Source organism: Pinus tabuliformis, chromosome 1_1 (assembly GCF_031772625.1).
Source record: "Pinus tabuliformis cultivar Carrire ecotype Pingquan chromosome 1_1, CPIR1, whole genome shotgun sequence".
NCBI lineage: Eukaryota > Viridiplantae > Streptophyta > Pinopsida > Pinales > Pinaceae > Pinus > Pinus tabuliformis.
Window position 1 is genome coordinate 365,574,402 of NC_142297.1, and position 15,719 is coordinate 365,590,120.

The 15,719-nt window shown below is 37.0% G+C and overlaps 2 pseudogenes; both read right to left on the reverse strand.

The window, feature by feature from the left end:
- Positions 1-4,404: 4,404 nt before the first annotated feature.
- Positions 4,405-6,077, reverse strand: LOC149213121 (polygalacturonate 4-alpha-galacturonosyltransferase-like; annotated as a pseudogene).
- A 132-nt stretch (positions 6,078-6,209) lies between these two features.
- LOC149213122 (polygalacturonate 4-alpha-galacturonosyltransferase-like) lies at positions 6,210-8,136 on the reverse strand (annotated as a pseudogene).
- Between the last annotated feature and the right edge of the window lie 7,583 nt (positions 8,137-15,719).

Sequence of the window (15,719 nt, forward strand, 5' to 3'; positions counted from 1 at the left end):
CTGACTTCTCAGCAACATCAAGGAAAGACTTAATTTAAAAAATAAATTCTTTAATGATCTCTGTACCTATTACTTACCACTTCAGATAGAAGTGTTGAGCATGACAACTGCCAAAAAAAAATTGCCTAAACCTATCAAATAGCCAAGAAGATCTAGGACAGGAGGTGGAGTTGCTGCTATGGGTACTGCTTTTTATTGAACATTGGGAGCTTTGTTAGGTGAAACATTGATTTCTATCTCAGTGGCTGATAATTCTTCATATGGAAAGTAACAGTTTACTTGCAAGTTTAGAGGTAACAAGGTACATTGGGAGGTAACAAGTTACAAGGTACATATGGAAAGACATATGGGAGGCAACTTGTACAAGCATAAAAATAGCTTATAAGAATATATGTGTGCTCTGACTTCTCAGCAACATCAATGAAAGACTTAATTTCAAAAATAAATTCTTTAATGATCTTTGTACCTATTACTTACCACTTCATATAGAAGTGTTAAACGTGAAAACTACCCAAAAAACATATTATTATTAGACATATTAGAAGAAAACTCCTTGAACTAAGCATAAAATATAATACTTATACTAGAAAAACCTATACAAATGTAAACATCTCAAACAGTGACAGATGAACTTAAGCCTTTTCATTGAAATAACTTACCACTTCTCTGGTATCCATTTTAGAATCCAAACTAAATCCCAAAACTTAGAAGACTAGCCATTCTTGAACTTCTTTCCTTCTCATTCTCCAACTCAAAATGGTGAGCCCCATGCTTGTGATCATAGGGCATAATAGAAATGGCATCCAACAATCCAAATGATGCCATTAGCTGCAAATCCTTCTATGCTAAGTATTTATTGTAGCTTTTCTGGAGGATATAGAGCTTGTACCATGCATAAGCATGATACAAATGACTTTCTAATATCTAAAATATCTTTGTTAACTTTGAATAGTATATTGTCGTCATTTGAGGTTTAGGAATATTCTTGACCATACACAAGGTCATGAATATCTTCTATAGAGTGAAAAGCTTTCTACATATCATATGCCATCTGTCATAAGAAATAGTATAAGGAAAACATATATTAATAATAAAAATCATTTAGCTCATTGATTCTAGAGTAGGTTCATGAAATTTGATTCAACCCAAAGCTTCCTCTGCAATAGGGTATTCTCTAGTAATTAATTCCTACAAGATCAAATTATATCAACCTTCACATCTAGACAAATATAATCCTATATCTAATTCAATAGATAACATTTTAGATTTATGGCCCCCATTCGATAGTGATACCTTCTTAAAGGTGTGCCAAAAATCTACTCAACATGACATTATCGCTATTTACATCATGGGCAATATGGGTAAACTCCAAACCAAAGATAAATGTTTCTAGAATATGATATTTCTATACATTTCCCTTATCCCATTTCACATTTCCCTCATCCCATTTCACAATGGTAGCCAACAATCCAAATGATACCATCAGCTGCAAATCCTTCTATGCTAAGTATTTATTGTAGCTTTTCTGGAGGATATAGAGATTGTACCATGCATAAGCATGATACAAATGACTTTCTAATATCCAAAATATCTTTGTTAACTTTGAATAACAGATTGTTGTCATTTGAGGTTTAGGAATCTTCTTGACCATACACAAGGCCATGAATATCTTCTATAAAGTGAGAAACTTTTTACATATCATATGCCATCCATCATAAGAAATAGTATAAGGCAAAAATATATTAAAAATAAAAAAATTATCTCACATATTCTGCAGTAGGTTCATCAAATTTCATTCAACCCAAAGCTTCCTCTGCAACAGGGTATTCTCCAATAATTAATTCCTACAAGCTCAAACTATATCAACCTTCCCATCTAGACAAATATAATCCTGTATCTAATTCAATGGATAACATTTTAGATTTCTAGCCCACATTCAATAATGATACCTTCTTAAAGGTGTGCCAAAAATCTACTCAACATGACATTATAACTATTTACATCATGGGCAATATGGATAAACTCCCAATCAAAGATAAATGTGTTCTGCCTTTTTCCCATAAGCAGTTATTAGCATACCCTTCTTAGTTGAGAGAAGATCCTTTGGATAGTGGGATACAATCTTTAGTTCTTGTGAGGGCATCCAAAAATCACCGTTCAACAATTGACTGCTAGCATTTTTACAAGAGTTTTTGCTCACTGACTTGATACTTATCTCAGGGGAGTTTTCCTTGAGGGTATTTTGCCCAACACTTTGCCTTAAGGTAAAAGTGTGTATACATTGTTGTATGTAATCTTGATCTTCCATATTATCAATACAAGAAGATACATATCCACCATTTGAATATTCAATAAGTGTGAAATCAGACAACTCAAACTGTTCACACTTTGTGTTTTCATCGAAGTTGGTTGATGTTGCATGTTCTTGATCAGAATTTGTGCATATTTGTCCATACTGTTGTATTTTCTTTCTCTACAGTACAACTTTCATCCACACTACCTCTTGAATGTGATTTCTCCTCATTCATTTCTTCAACCTTATCCTCATTATACATCATACTAGACAATCATCATTCTAGTATAGAGCAACCTCTAGATATTATTGGTGAATAATTGTAGTTAATGGGTTCTCATGTAACGATTCCCAATACCAATGGAACAACATATAATTTGAATCACTCAAGTAATTAATCTCAATTTAAAAACATTATAATATAATTACATTCTACCATAAATACACAGCAATAATTCTTTTCCTTGTAGATTTCAGCACCCATGTATTCAATGGATTTATGGAAATGAAGGGAAATTAGAAAGCCAATGATATCCTACAGTTATGTATGGCCTTGTCTAGTACCTATGGCCTCTTAGACAACCAAGATTAAGCTCAAACTCCCGCCATCAAAAGAAAATAATGCTAAGGGGAGAGGGAAACGACTCTAGTAAGTAGAAATCCACCCAAGAACGCTTAATAACACTCCAGGTAAGGAGAGAGAAATTCTTATCAGTCATACAGAAACCAAATTAACAACTCCTTAAGGAAATGCAACATCTCCAGAACCGTGGCAGTTGATCTCTAACTCAACAAGAAAGTGGATTATGAGTAACTCAAAGCGGATGCATTTCATAGAGCATCAATCAATCAAGAGTTTCTAAATGATGCTAATAGAAATTCAATGGAGAGTTATTTATTTCAGCCATGAGCACAAATATAGGGAGCACCTATAATATAACTAAGGAGTAAGAATGATGATAACTCATACACCATAAGTTTATTATATCTTAGGAACATATATTAGATTAGAGCCTAGCACATTGCCTTCATTGTCAAAAGAGAGATGTCCATGTGCAAATTAACCCTCGCTCCATGTGAGACTATTGCAGCATATCTGCTACGGGAAAATGAAGGAATTGGTCATGGTAGTTAAACACTAAATTGAGCTAGTTTCAGTGTTGTCCAATTAGGGCTATTGCATCTTGTCGCAAGAAAATATTGCAGGACATTTCGACATTACAAAGGCAACAATCCAGGCATAGTCACTATTTGTTTAGTTACGTCAAAGCTCATAGAGAATGATATCCAGTGATTTTAGCCTATATTTGACCTCTTTTGGGTAGAAACCAAGAAAGTGAAAAAGCTCGAAGTGTGTAATCAGACGGGAGAAGAAAAACTGAGGATAAATAGAAGTCTACAACGCTTGAAGAAAATGAAGTCTGTGACTAAGTCGAATCTCAATCTAAAGCTATCTATTCGCATGAGGATCTAAATATCTATGGTAAAGAGTCAAGGGTTTGCTGTAGTAGCCTAAGATCAGTAATAGAAGGAAAAGAGTCTGTAATTGGAAGTCAGTGTATTATAATAATAGACTAAACCTATAATAAGGACAGAAATTCAAAAGTTGGTTCTGACTTTGACTAGGTAGAGACTCAATTATTGACCTTGACTTAAAGAGGAGGTTTGACTTGGAGGGACTCTTTGGTCTTGTGTTGGATATCTCATTTTGAATAAATTCAATAAGAGGAGGATTGTTTGATTTTCCCTTATTTAGAGGTTTTTCCCTGCCTTGAAAGCCTAAATCTTTGTGTCTCGTACTTCTATGTGTTCTTGGAAGAACAATTTGTGTAATTACTTGATGAAAGAGAAATATTAACTAACAAAAGAAAGAATACTTATATGGGATTTTACTTCCAACTATGAAGGAATACAATGAGGACATAAAATTTGTAAATCTTAAACTTGGCTAGGCCACTGCACCTCCAAAAACCTGACTCATTAAGCCATAAACTAGAAACCTTCTGTGGAACTCCAAAAACAAATGAATTAGAATGAATTATCAAACAGAATCAAGTGCCTTTACACTTTATATTTGACAATCTATTGCAGTATGAATATTGAGATCACAATTATTCATTTATATTGCACTATTGTAAGAAAGGATGATCATATTTTATATATTTTGTCTAGTAAGGCTTGCACTTCGTCATTTCCAGCTCTAACCAAGGTTTCATGTTCCCATTGTAATGAACAACCACTGCATTGTCAATCTCTAAACGGTCCACACTAGGATAATATCCTAAACGCATCACATGCTAAGGCTTGTCCAAAGGATGGTTCAAGCCATAAAACATTCAATCCAGGGGGTAGTGTTCCAAGCTTCCACAACACTCTATCCTCATTCTAACATACAATAAAAGAAAAACTTAGAAATCGAACAAAGAAAAACCCATTAAGTCTTCTAGCTAATTACTTCAAATTTACTTCAAATACTCTAAAGTAAGCATCACAGGAATTAACATAAATAAACCACACTACACACTTACCGTGTTCTACCACTTGTGATATATTCTAGTCATATCTTGTTTCTACCATTCTTTGAGATCAAATACATTCTTCCCATATGCCCAACCACAAGCATTAGGATCAAAGTGCCTGGCTATGTGTGGATTGGAAAAATTAAGGTGTTTGTCAAACCACCGAAAGCTTTCTCCACAAGTTTCCACTAAACCATTAACCTTTGCATGAAGATCTACTGACCACAAGGGTGTCAAATCTTTCTCCACCACAATATCATCATCTAAGAAAATGGTCTTGTCCATTTTGGGATAAACTTGTGGAAGATAGAAATCAAAATGATTTACCATGCATAAATATTTTGGATTTATATATTTCAAATTGGAGGAATGTGCTGAGAGCGTAGTCGAGTGATCTGCCTTAAAATAATAGTCCTTCATAGTTGCGAATTCAAGTTGGCGAAGCACGGGGCAATAGGAGGAATTGAGCCATTTAAAATCGTCAACATTTTCTACATGTATCGCAGCTTTCCCTGGGGGATTAAGTAAAAACCACATTTTCATGGCCCCAAAATTTAACTTGTCTATGATGAGATGAAATACATCTTTCTTAGATTCGTGCAAAGACATGTAAATCACCTACAATGAGATCCAAATATTAAATGTAAAATGCAGCAAAACTGTTGGACTTCAAAACTTTAGAGTAATTTAAATTAATAACACTTGACCTTAGCATTCATGATAGTCGAATTCACAACCACAGATGCAGCCAATACATTGTTAGAAAATAATGCATAATACTAAAGAGTCGGATCCTCCAACTTGTCCTTTTTAGGAAATTATCACTTTTCAATAGGAAGAAAGTAATAATCTATGGTTAATCGCATGGACAAATAGTGCAGGCCCTTGGGAACAGACTTCGTTGCCACCTGACTTAAAAATTTACTTTGCTTTTCCAAGGTCCTTACTTGCTTGTCTGCAGACTGAAGCATGGCTTGCAACTTCTTTGTTACTGTTGCACAGCCATAAAATTGTTCTCTAGCCTTGGATAGGACATGACCCATAGCCTTGATCTTCTCAGGTGCACTGAAACATTCATATCAATTATCGGTCATGAAAAATAGAATGAAAAGCAGAAAGATTGACACACAGACTACAACTTTAAAAGAAACAAAGGATATGAAAACCAAATGCATATGGAAGCACTTACTATTCTTGATTTAGAAGCAACCAATGCGAAAATCCATGGGGTAGTGTTGCAAGCTTCCACAACACTCTATCCTCATTGTAACGTACAATAAAATAAAAACTTAGAAATCAAACAACGAAAAACCCATTTAGTTTTCTAGCTAATTACTTCAAATTTACTTCAAATACTTTAAAGTAAGCATCACAGGAATTAGCATAAATAAACCACACTACACACTTACCATGTTCTGCCACTTGTGATATATTCTAGTTATATCTTGTTTCTTCCATTCTTTGAGATCAAATACATTCATCCCATATGCCCAACCAAAAGCATTAGGATCAAAGTGCCTGGCTATGTGCGGATTGGAAAAATTAAGGTATTTGTCAAACCGGCGAAAGCTTTCTCCACAAGTTTCCACTGAACCATTAACCTTTCCATGAAGATCTACTGACCACAAGGGCATCAAATCTTTCTGCACCACAATATCATCATCCTAGAAAAGGATCTTGTCCAGTTTGGGATAAATTTTTGGAAGATAGAAACAAAGATGATTTAACATGGATAAATATTTTGGATTTATATATTTCAAGTTATATGAATGTGCTGAGAGTGTAGTCGAGTGATCTGCCTTGGAATAATACTCTTTCATAGTTGTAGATTCAAGTTGGCGAAGCACAAGGCAATAGGAGGAATTGAGCCATTTAAAATCGTCAACATTTTCTACATGTATCGCAGCTTTCCTTGGGGGATTAAGTAAAAACCACATTTTCATGGCCCCAAAATTTAACTGGTCTGTGATGAGATTAAAGACATGTTTCTGAGATTCTTGCAAACACAAGTAAATCACCTACAATGAGATCCAAATATTAAATGTAAAATGCAACAAAACTGTTGGGCTTCCAAACTTTAGAGTATTTTAAATTAATAACACTTCACCTTAGCATTCATGACAGTTGAATTCACAACCACAGATGCAGCCAATACATTGTCAGAAAATAATGCATAGTGATAAAGAGTTGGATCCTCCAACTTGTCCTTTTTAGGAAATTTCACTTTTCAAGGACAAGGAAGTAATAATCCATGGTCAGTCGCATGGACAGATAATGTAGGCCCTTGGGAACAGTATTTGCTACCAGCTAACTTAAAAATGTACTTTTATTTTTGAAGGTCCTTACTTTCTTGTATGTAGGCTGAAGCATGGCTCGCAACTTCTTTGTTACTGTCCCACAGTCATAAAATTGTTCTCTAGCCTTGGATAGGACATGACCCATAGCCTTGATCTTCTCAGGTGCACTGAAACATTCATATCAATTATCGGCCATGAAAAAGAGAATGAAAAGCAGAAAGATTGACACACAAACTGCAACTTTAAAAGAAACAAAGGATATCAACACCAAATGCAAATGAAAGCACTTAGTACTCTTGATTTAGAAGCAGCCAATGTGAAAACTATTACCTTTGAGGTAGATCAGAATCTGCATTAGCCTCACCCAATGTACGTTGACATTATTTAATACGAAGCATCAATTCATGGTATAAATCAAGATTATTCCTAGCCTGGGAAATGCTTGAATACACCCTAGCCATGATTAGTTGCTCTCGCATCAATCTAACAATGGAGTCAGAATTCTCGTTCTCATTCTCCTGCCTCCAAATGCTCTATTTTCCCAGGACATCAGAACCTACCTCCTCGGAACATTTAGTTGCTGCGTTTTCAAGCTCAACTCATTTTTCTTCATCCTGTTGAATCAGATCTATTGACCTTTTCAACCTCCTCTTTTGTCTCAATTGCTGTAAGAATTAAACTACTATAAATTAAAGCATGCTATGCTAAAACCTAAGAAATATAAAAATTTTCTATTGGAGAAGTAACATTCAAAAACGATTTTGGAAAATTATATAACAATTCCCTTTTCCACGAGAACAAAAAGTAGAAATCTAGTGCAGCAAAGAATTTTACCCTCCGTGAAACTTTTGTTGGACTTTCTTCAAGCTGCAAATGGTCTACATTAGAACAACCATTGTCCTGGGAGTTTGACTAGACATTACCTTACAATAGGCTACCAATATCATAGATCAGTTAACCAGGGAAAATCAAAACTTACCATCAAGAGCATTCTCTTTGACGTCCCGATGTTCACTTCCTGTGTCATCCTATTGAAACCTCATAAGAATTTGTTCGTCATTGGAAGTTATTTTCTGCACCTCCTCATTCATTTTACCCCCCTTAGGAGTTTCCTTGCCTTCTTGATTGAATATCACACCATCTTGTTGTGAATGTAACTTTTCTGAGCTGTCTCTAGAATTCATTTTCCTCTGCTTGATGTACACCATTAGAAATAGAGAAGCACCCCTGCCAATTTGAGTTTTCACTTCCTGCTTAATACAACCCTACTCAACTACATAGATCATCATCACATAGGTTTCCTTACATGTTCAATAGAGAAAATAACCAAAATCTTCACCAATCGTACCTCAGAGTTAGTAATATCCCTTTGGTTTACTACGGAGGGCTTTTCTAATACCCATGAGGAAGATAAATCATTCCGTCCAACAATATTTAAGTTTAGAGTTCCTGAGTCCTCTGTGTTAGCTGTTATGACATCAATCACCTACCCAGTAAATAAAATTTATTTTCAATTCTCTCCTCAATAAGGGAGAAATCAAATTTAAGATATCCAAATGTAGTAGGTTTCTCATACTTGCCTCCTTTGGGAAGAGAGAGTCAATGCTCTCTGTTAAACTCTGCTTTCTCCAGTCATCTGACTGTTCATGTGAACCCCACAAATAAATAGATAAGAGTGATTTTAAACATATGATAGAACTCCAGTATCCTCAATAATTCCTCTCTATTTCAATCCACTCGGGTCAATTAAATTTCAGTTTAGGGACACTATTTATTTTTTGGGATTAGACTAACGTAAGTGCAAGTGCATTGCCCAGATCCTGAAAAAGAACAAAATGGCCATAGAAAAATAGAATTGGTTTCCAAGATGTGGAAAGAGAATACCATTCTAATAGATCCATCTCTCGAGAAGTTGTGCCCTGCTGTTTTAAATGACAAAAAATGCATAAAAGGTCAGGTAGAAAGACTTGATGGAGAAGAATATCTATAAAAATACTGAAACTCTAAAAAGGGGGTTGCTTTGCTATCATGCATATGCTAAGATCGAGATTTCATTACACATCAATAATAAAATGGTGTATATAATATCTATCATTTGTTTTGGCCAATGTGCTCTGAACACTATGGGAACAGTGTGAAAATGATATGTATAGCAGAAAGTAGCTGGTGAACAAGATTGTCATTGTGAATTGGGTCTAAGTTGGGTGGATCAGAACTGGTTTCAGCTTGACTGATGAGATGTGGATTTAGCATTATGGATGGAAAGTGGGTCTGGCTTAGATAATGAGTGGACAGGAAGAATGATTGTTACCCTTCCCACCCAGATTAAATTCCCACAAGATTAAATTTCCATGAGTAAGATGTTGAACTAAACTCTTAACAAATATATTTTTATAATACCGATCCAGCTTATGTAGAATCTAGCACACACTTAGTACCATCCTACTGAGAATGAGGAGTTCCCATCGAATTCACTGTGCAGTTTCCCAGTGAATTTACCAGTCATATGCATTTCCCTTTGTTAAAAAATGGAAAGAGCATTGTTATTTCTTGCTATTGGGATGAATGGTTTCATTATCTTCAGTAAGGGAAATTACCCTAAGGGCAGCTGGTAAAACCTTTGCTCTTGCATGAGAGAGGTACAAACTTTGAATCTTTCTCCTGGTAGGTATTGTACCCTGTTAAAGCAGAGATGGAGTTCACAGCTTCACACGGATCAAATGAAAGGAAACCTATAAAGAAAACTCACAAAATGTCTGGAAAAATGCTAGAGGTGCTAAACTTTTGAAAATAGGCAAGGAAAGTAAGTTAGATAACATCTACTCCCTCAGATCGTCCGAAAAAAGCTAAAAGGAAAATCAAATTCCAAAGTAGGTCCATGGGGTTTTGGTTCAATGGTTAACCAGCGATGGTGAAGGCAAATCAAATTTCAAACCAGGTCCATGGCGTCTTGGTTCAATGGTTAACCAGGGGTGATGATAATTCCCCGCCAAGGCTCAAATCACATAAATACATTGTTCAATGCGTTCTTAATGAAAGGGATCTTTCTAAAATAGTATAAGATGACTACACTTCATTGTAATGGAGATCTTACTTGAATGTTATAAGAAGTCTACACTTCATTGTAATACTACCGGATTAAGAAAGGGCATGCTTGCCTCTAAAGATAAATTAAACGCTGACCCACCACAGAAGAAGAGACAGAAGCAACCTGACGAGGGAGGAGGGTAGGAAGAAGCTTACCAGTTGCAGATGTAGATGCAGAGTGACGAAACCTAACTACCAAAAAAACCAATGGCATGACCACAAAGACAAGGAAGCCCACCACAACTATTCGATGATGAAAACCCTAACCTCCCCATCCTCCATTTCTACCATGTTGGTAGCCCTGCCACCCTCCATTCCACACACCTCCTCTTTTCACAGGCATCTTTAGCTCTCAACCCTAACACCACTTTTCTCCTTCTCCTCCTCCTAAACAGATATCGAGCAATGCAACCCTTACTCAATCATAATCCTCTACATCAAACCCATATCATGGTTAGCAGAAATATATGAAGTCAGCAACAACCAAGAAAACTCTTAGATCTCATATATACTTCAGATCATTTGATAGAAAAATTTACCAAAGGCATTATGAAATGGAAAGATCAATTGATTTCATGCAGTTTTGAGAAAGAAAGGGACACTGACATGGTAAAAACCTAGATGAAAATGGGCATAGGGGCTGGAAGTAGACAGATTTGAGGGTCTCTATCTCTGTTAGCCTTTTTGGTTAAAAAACCAAAACATATAATTAAGGGAAACATTTCTATTATATTCATATGCCAACATAGATGTTATTATTAATGGGGATCATCACCAGTCTAGCTGACTGTTCATACACTACAACATAGGAAGAGGAAGAACAGGCAGGTAGCATTGGGTATATATGACACCCCTCAACTTACTAATTTAACTGAGCAGGTACTGACTTGGCATGCCTTGCATTGAGGCATGTAAAGGTAAAGGGAATGCTAGGGGGTAATTTGATGCAAAGCAATGGTGAATTATGCCTCCCTAAATGCACATCATGAGACTGTGTTTAGGATTCGCAATTTTGAAGTTGCGAGAATACTAGAGGGTAAGCACAAGAGAGAAGATTAACATATTGTGATCTAACATTTAAAATGGTGACTTGTTGATTGATTTCTCATTCAGAATGAAGAGAAAAAATTTGATGATTAGGGGAGAGAAATGATGAGTGTTCTATTGAGTAAAGGAAATACATCATTTTGAGGCCATGGATAGATCTTAATGGTCTAGGATGCCAGTGTTAGTAAAACCTTACCTAAATGCCTTATGACTGCCACATGGATGAGTGTTACACTTAAATTATTGATGCACTAACCATAGCGAGTTGGTATAATATTCATGGTTATGGGTGCTTACAAAACTGGGTTTTCATATACCTATGAAGTGAAAGGGAAGCAAGTACCCTTTCTTCAAGATAGGAGTAAGGATGTAAGCTTTAAACCAGCTGACAAAGAAAATTTTTGTTAAAGAATACATTTTACACATCCTGTGTCCATTGGTATGAACCAGTTTATAAACATAGTGTTGGATTAATGTCATAGCACTTCTAGAAGTTGTTTTGATTCTCAGAAAACATGTTGTATGTTTCCGTCTACTTTGAATTTTGCACAAGAAATAGTTGGTCCTTTAACAAGACTTGAGTGTGCCAACATGGACTGAAGAAGAGGTTATTAGCATTGCAAACCCTCTTCCCAAATCAGTATGTCAATTTTAAATTTAGCAGAAATTGGTAATAAAACATATGATGTTCTAGAAGCTAAAAGATAGACAACATAGGAATCTACAACTGCTTACCTCTATTGTTGTCATGTTTAGGTTGCCCCACTAGAATGGTATCAAATTTAAGGTGAGGGCAAGGTATTAGAGCTAAGGTGAGGGCAAGCCCTGTTAGCCTCCTATACCAATAGGGTTTCATTTTTCATGATTGATAGTGGAAGTGCCAAAATTGTTCATCTTTGATGACACAAAGGTTCTATTTTTGTGAAGGAGACAGACAGTTAAAAATGTAAAGAGGGTATGCCTTAAAAGAATAATCAAAAGGCAAGAAAATGAATTGGTCAGAAAAAATAATTGAAATAAACCCCAAAGAAAGACTAGGAAAGTGGCCAACCAAAATGCCACTGCTATCTTGATGGATGGCCCAACAGTTCAAGCTGGGCCATGCCATGTTTTAAATTGCCTGTTCTAGAATAGAGAAAGAAAAATATGTCCAAACAGTTTAAGCTTGGCAGATTGGTAGTTAGGTAGAGAACAAAGGCGCCCAACTGCTTAATCTGGGCCCTTGGAAGTTATAAGGGTAGTTTTAGATAGCAATTTTTTTGAAAAGAAAAAGAAAAGATCAATTGAGGGTTTGGAAGTCTAAGTACACCCTCCCTGAAGTAACAAAAAAATGCTAGGAAATAAGATGGGTAGGTAGTCAGGGGTTGCTGAAGCCTGATTTCCTTCATGAGTTAGCTTGACAAAGAAAATTTATATCAGCAAGAACAGAACTATTACTCAGCATTTTGATAACAAAATATGGAAGCATGTCTAACTTCCCCTGTTTTTCCCAGGAAATCGTTTTCTAACATCCCTCTAATGGACCTTGGAATTCGCTCAAAAAGTCCTAGCATCACTTTACCTTTTGTGAAATATTGAGCCAAGGTGTTGGTTTCTATCACACAAGAAAGCAACATTTCTTGTGTAAAAGCATTTCTTACTCTCATCTGCTTCTAAATCTAAGTTTACTCCTTAAAACTTAGCTCCCTGTTCCTCTTTCACATCTCCAATTCATATTGACTTCTAACCTTACTATTTAACTCCCTAAGTGTTCCCCTCCCCCTACTATTACCATGTTTTGTACAAAAACCCAAAAATACGTACATACCCCCCCCCCCTTGGGCATTATAGCCATATATCCTAAAGTTCGGGAAGCATGACAAAATCTAAGGCTTTCATGTATATAGTTCTCCACGCTATGTTCGGGAATTAAATTAACACCTGGTTAATTCAATAACCCTCACCCGCTATGCCCTTCATAATGTTAAATTCCCTCTTTTTCCGCATCACTTGTGTAAAGTTCCCATAAACCCACATTTACCATTTACCCAAGGTTTTGTTTCTCCACGCTGTATAAAAAGAAATAATGTTATAATGGTTGGGCCCCGCCGCTATCGCTCTGGCGGCTTGTCCTCCCGTCCGCCGTCGGATCTGGGACCTTCCATCCGACGGTCATCGGGCATTTCGGAGCCCCTCTACTATTCGTTTCTTAGCGCCCGAAAACTGTCAGAGGGTGACGTAGTGCCAGGGATGCGTGCCCATTTGTTATTGGATCAGGAAACCTCTGACCATTACTAGGCCCGTACCAAAAGCAGTCCGATAATACCGCTTACCACCATTTGCTTCCCGCCCCTACGTCATCGCCCACATCAGCAGACACGCCAACTGTCGTTTCACTTTTTATCCGACATCTCCGCCGCGTCATCCCTCCACGTCAGCCCAGTCATACATCGCCACGTCATCCCTGCCGTACCGAGGCCCGACCAGTGATGTCATGCTGACGTCATTTACAAAAATGCACCAATTTTCTTTTTTTTCCCATATATTTGCCCAAAATCACAATTTTTTCATATTTCTATTAGACAATTGCTGTGCACCCTTGCATGTTGTTTCACGTCATTTGTCTGCCAACTAAAAAATTCGTACCCTGAGCTGCTGGCGTTGTAAGTTCAATCAACCTTCAACACTGTCGGCCTCACAGTCCCCAGGTATTTACCGATTTCCTCTACATACCCTGGTCTTCCAAGTTCATCGTATTAAAAGAAAAGAAAAAAGAATAAGAACTGCTCAAATTCCTAAGTACTAAGAACCTCCATCTGCTAGCTTAGCCCCAAGTTCATCTGGAGGAGGTCCCATTGTTCAAATTTCGCTGAACTCTCACAGCTTCCTGCGCATTCACAACTTAAAACCATTACCAGACAATGTCCACTGAAAAGGCAGCACTCACTCCCAGCATTGGTTACTTTCACCCTCTCAACAAGCTGCCGCTCCCTGTTAGCCCAATTCACCTTCATTCTCATCTCTACAAGTCAACCCATCGACCATAATTTACTGTTCACTGCCAGTTTTGCTGAACCAAAGCACAAATTCAACTCCCAGTGAGAACTAAGTGATGGAGACCCCTGTGGCATTGAATATTGCACCCCTAAATGCCCCACATAAGAACCTGGAATGGTTGGCCCTTGCTGACCGAGATTATCAAATCAAAGAAACAGTTGAATTAAGCAACAAATATCATATAGAAACTGTTTGTCAGCTGAAAAAGAAACACATAAGTGGTGCTGATGACATAGGTATCTGGGAGTCCAACTTGCCCATTTATTACCTTCCACAAGTCAATGTGTTCCCAGACTTCATTCATCAGTGTTGTGAACACTATGAACCATCTCAAAGAGCAGTTTTGGGTCCATCTAGGACTATTTTATTTCATATTACTCCTCAATCCATAAATGAAATGCTAAGCTTTGAGCCAACTAAACCTTTGGTTCCCATTTCTATGAATTTTCTGCTCAAACAAGGTGCCAAGCTACCCAGCTTAGATGTCACAAGGATTGGCCAGTTGTTCATGTGGCCAGAATATCAGCCCCGGCAACCTCCTCCTTATCTACATGTCTGGTTCACTGAAACAGGGAGACTGCTAGTGGATATGATATCCTGCATTCTAGGATTCAATACCAGTGATTTTGTGGATGAAACAACCTTGGTAATGCTATCCATGTTCACTCCAGGACAGCCCCCTGCTGTCCAGTATGATTATGCCACATTTATTGCTGACAAAATTCATGAGCAATTCATGAATTTGGAGAGAGAGAGGGTATTCAAATACACATCCTATATATATCATTTGATATTATACTATCAGCCTGACAGTTTCCCTATTTTCTTAAAAAAGCTGGATGCAAAAGGAAATAAGAGGTCAGTGGTATTTTGGACACCAGTGTGTCACCATATCTTTTACTCTCCATACAGCTATTGTGAGTTCATTGATCGATTCATCTATCCAACCTTGTCTCTACTGCAGAGTTCTCCTCTTCCTAGACTCACCGATGAAATGCAGAAGATCCTCCAGCTTTCAAAGAATTATAGCATTGGAGATTGGTACTTCTACCAAGACCACACAGTAATTAGAATATATGGTTGTGAGCTAGCCCCCTACAGACTGCCAAAGTACGTTCCCATGAGACTTTTTGCATTAGAGTAATTCCGGCAATTTGGAAATGCAGACATGATCCATTTTCATAGCAGAAATAAGAAAGCACAACTGAAAATTAAACACCAACTGGGTCCATTCATCTTTAATAAGAGGGAAAAAGCTTCGGGAGAAGCAGACAAGATCCTAAAAAGCCTCCAGCTGAAAACAAGCTTCTATTGGGCACCATATGACCCTAATCATTTCATAAGCCTCAAAAAAATCAAGTATAGGCTTGCTACCTATGATCACTTTAGCATTCCACAAATTGAAAAATATGCTAACCAAGTAGAGTGGAAAGAAGGCAC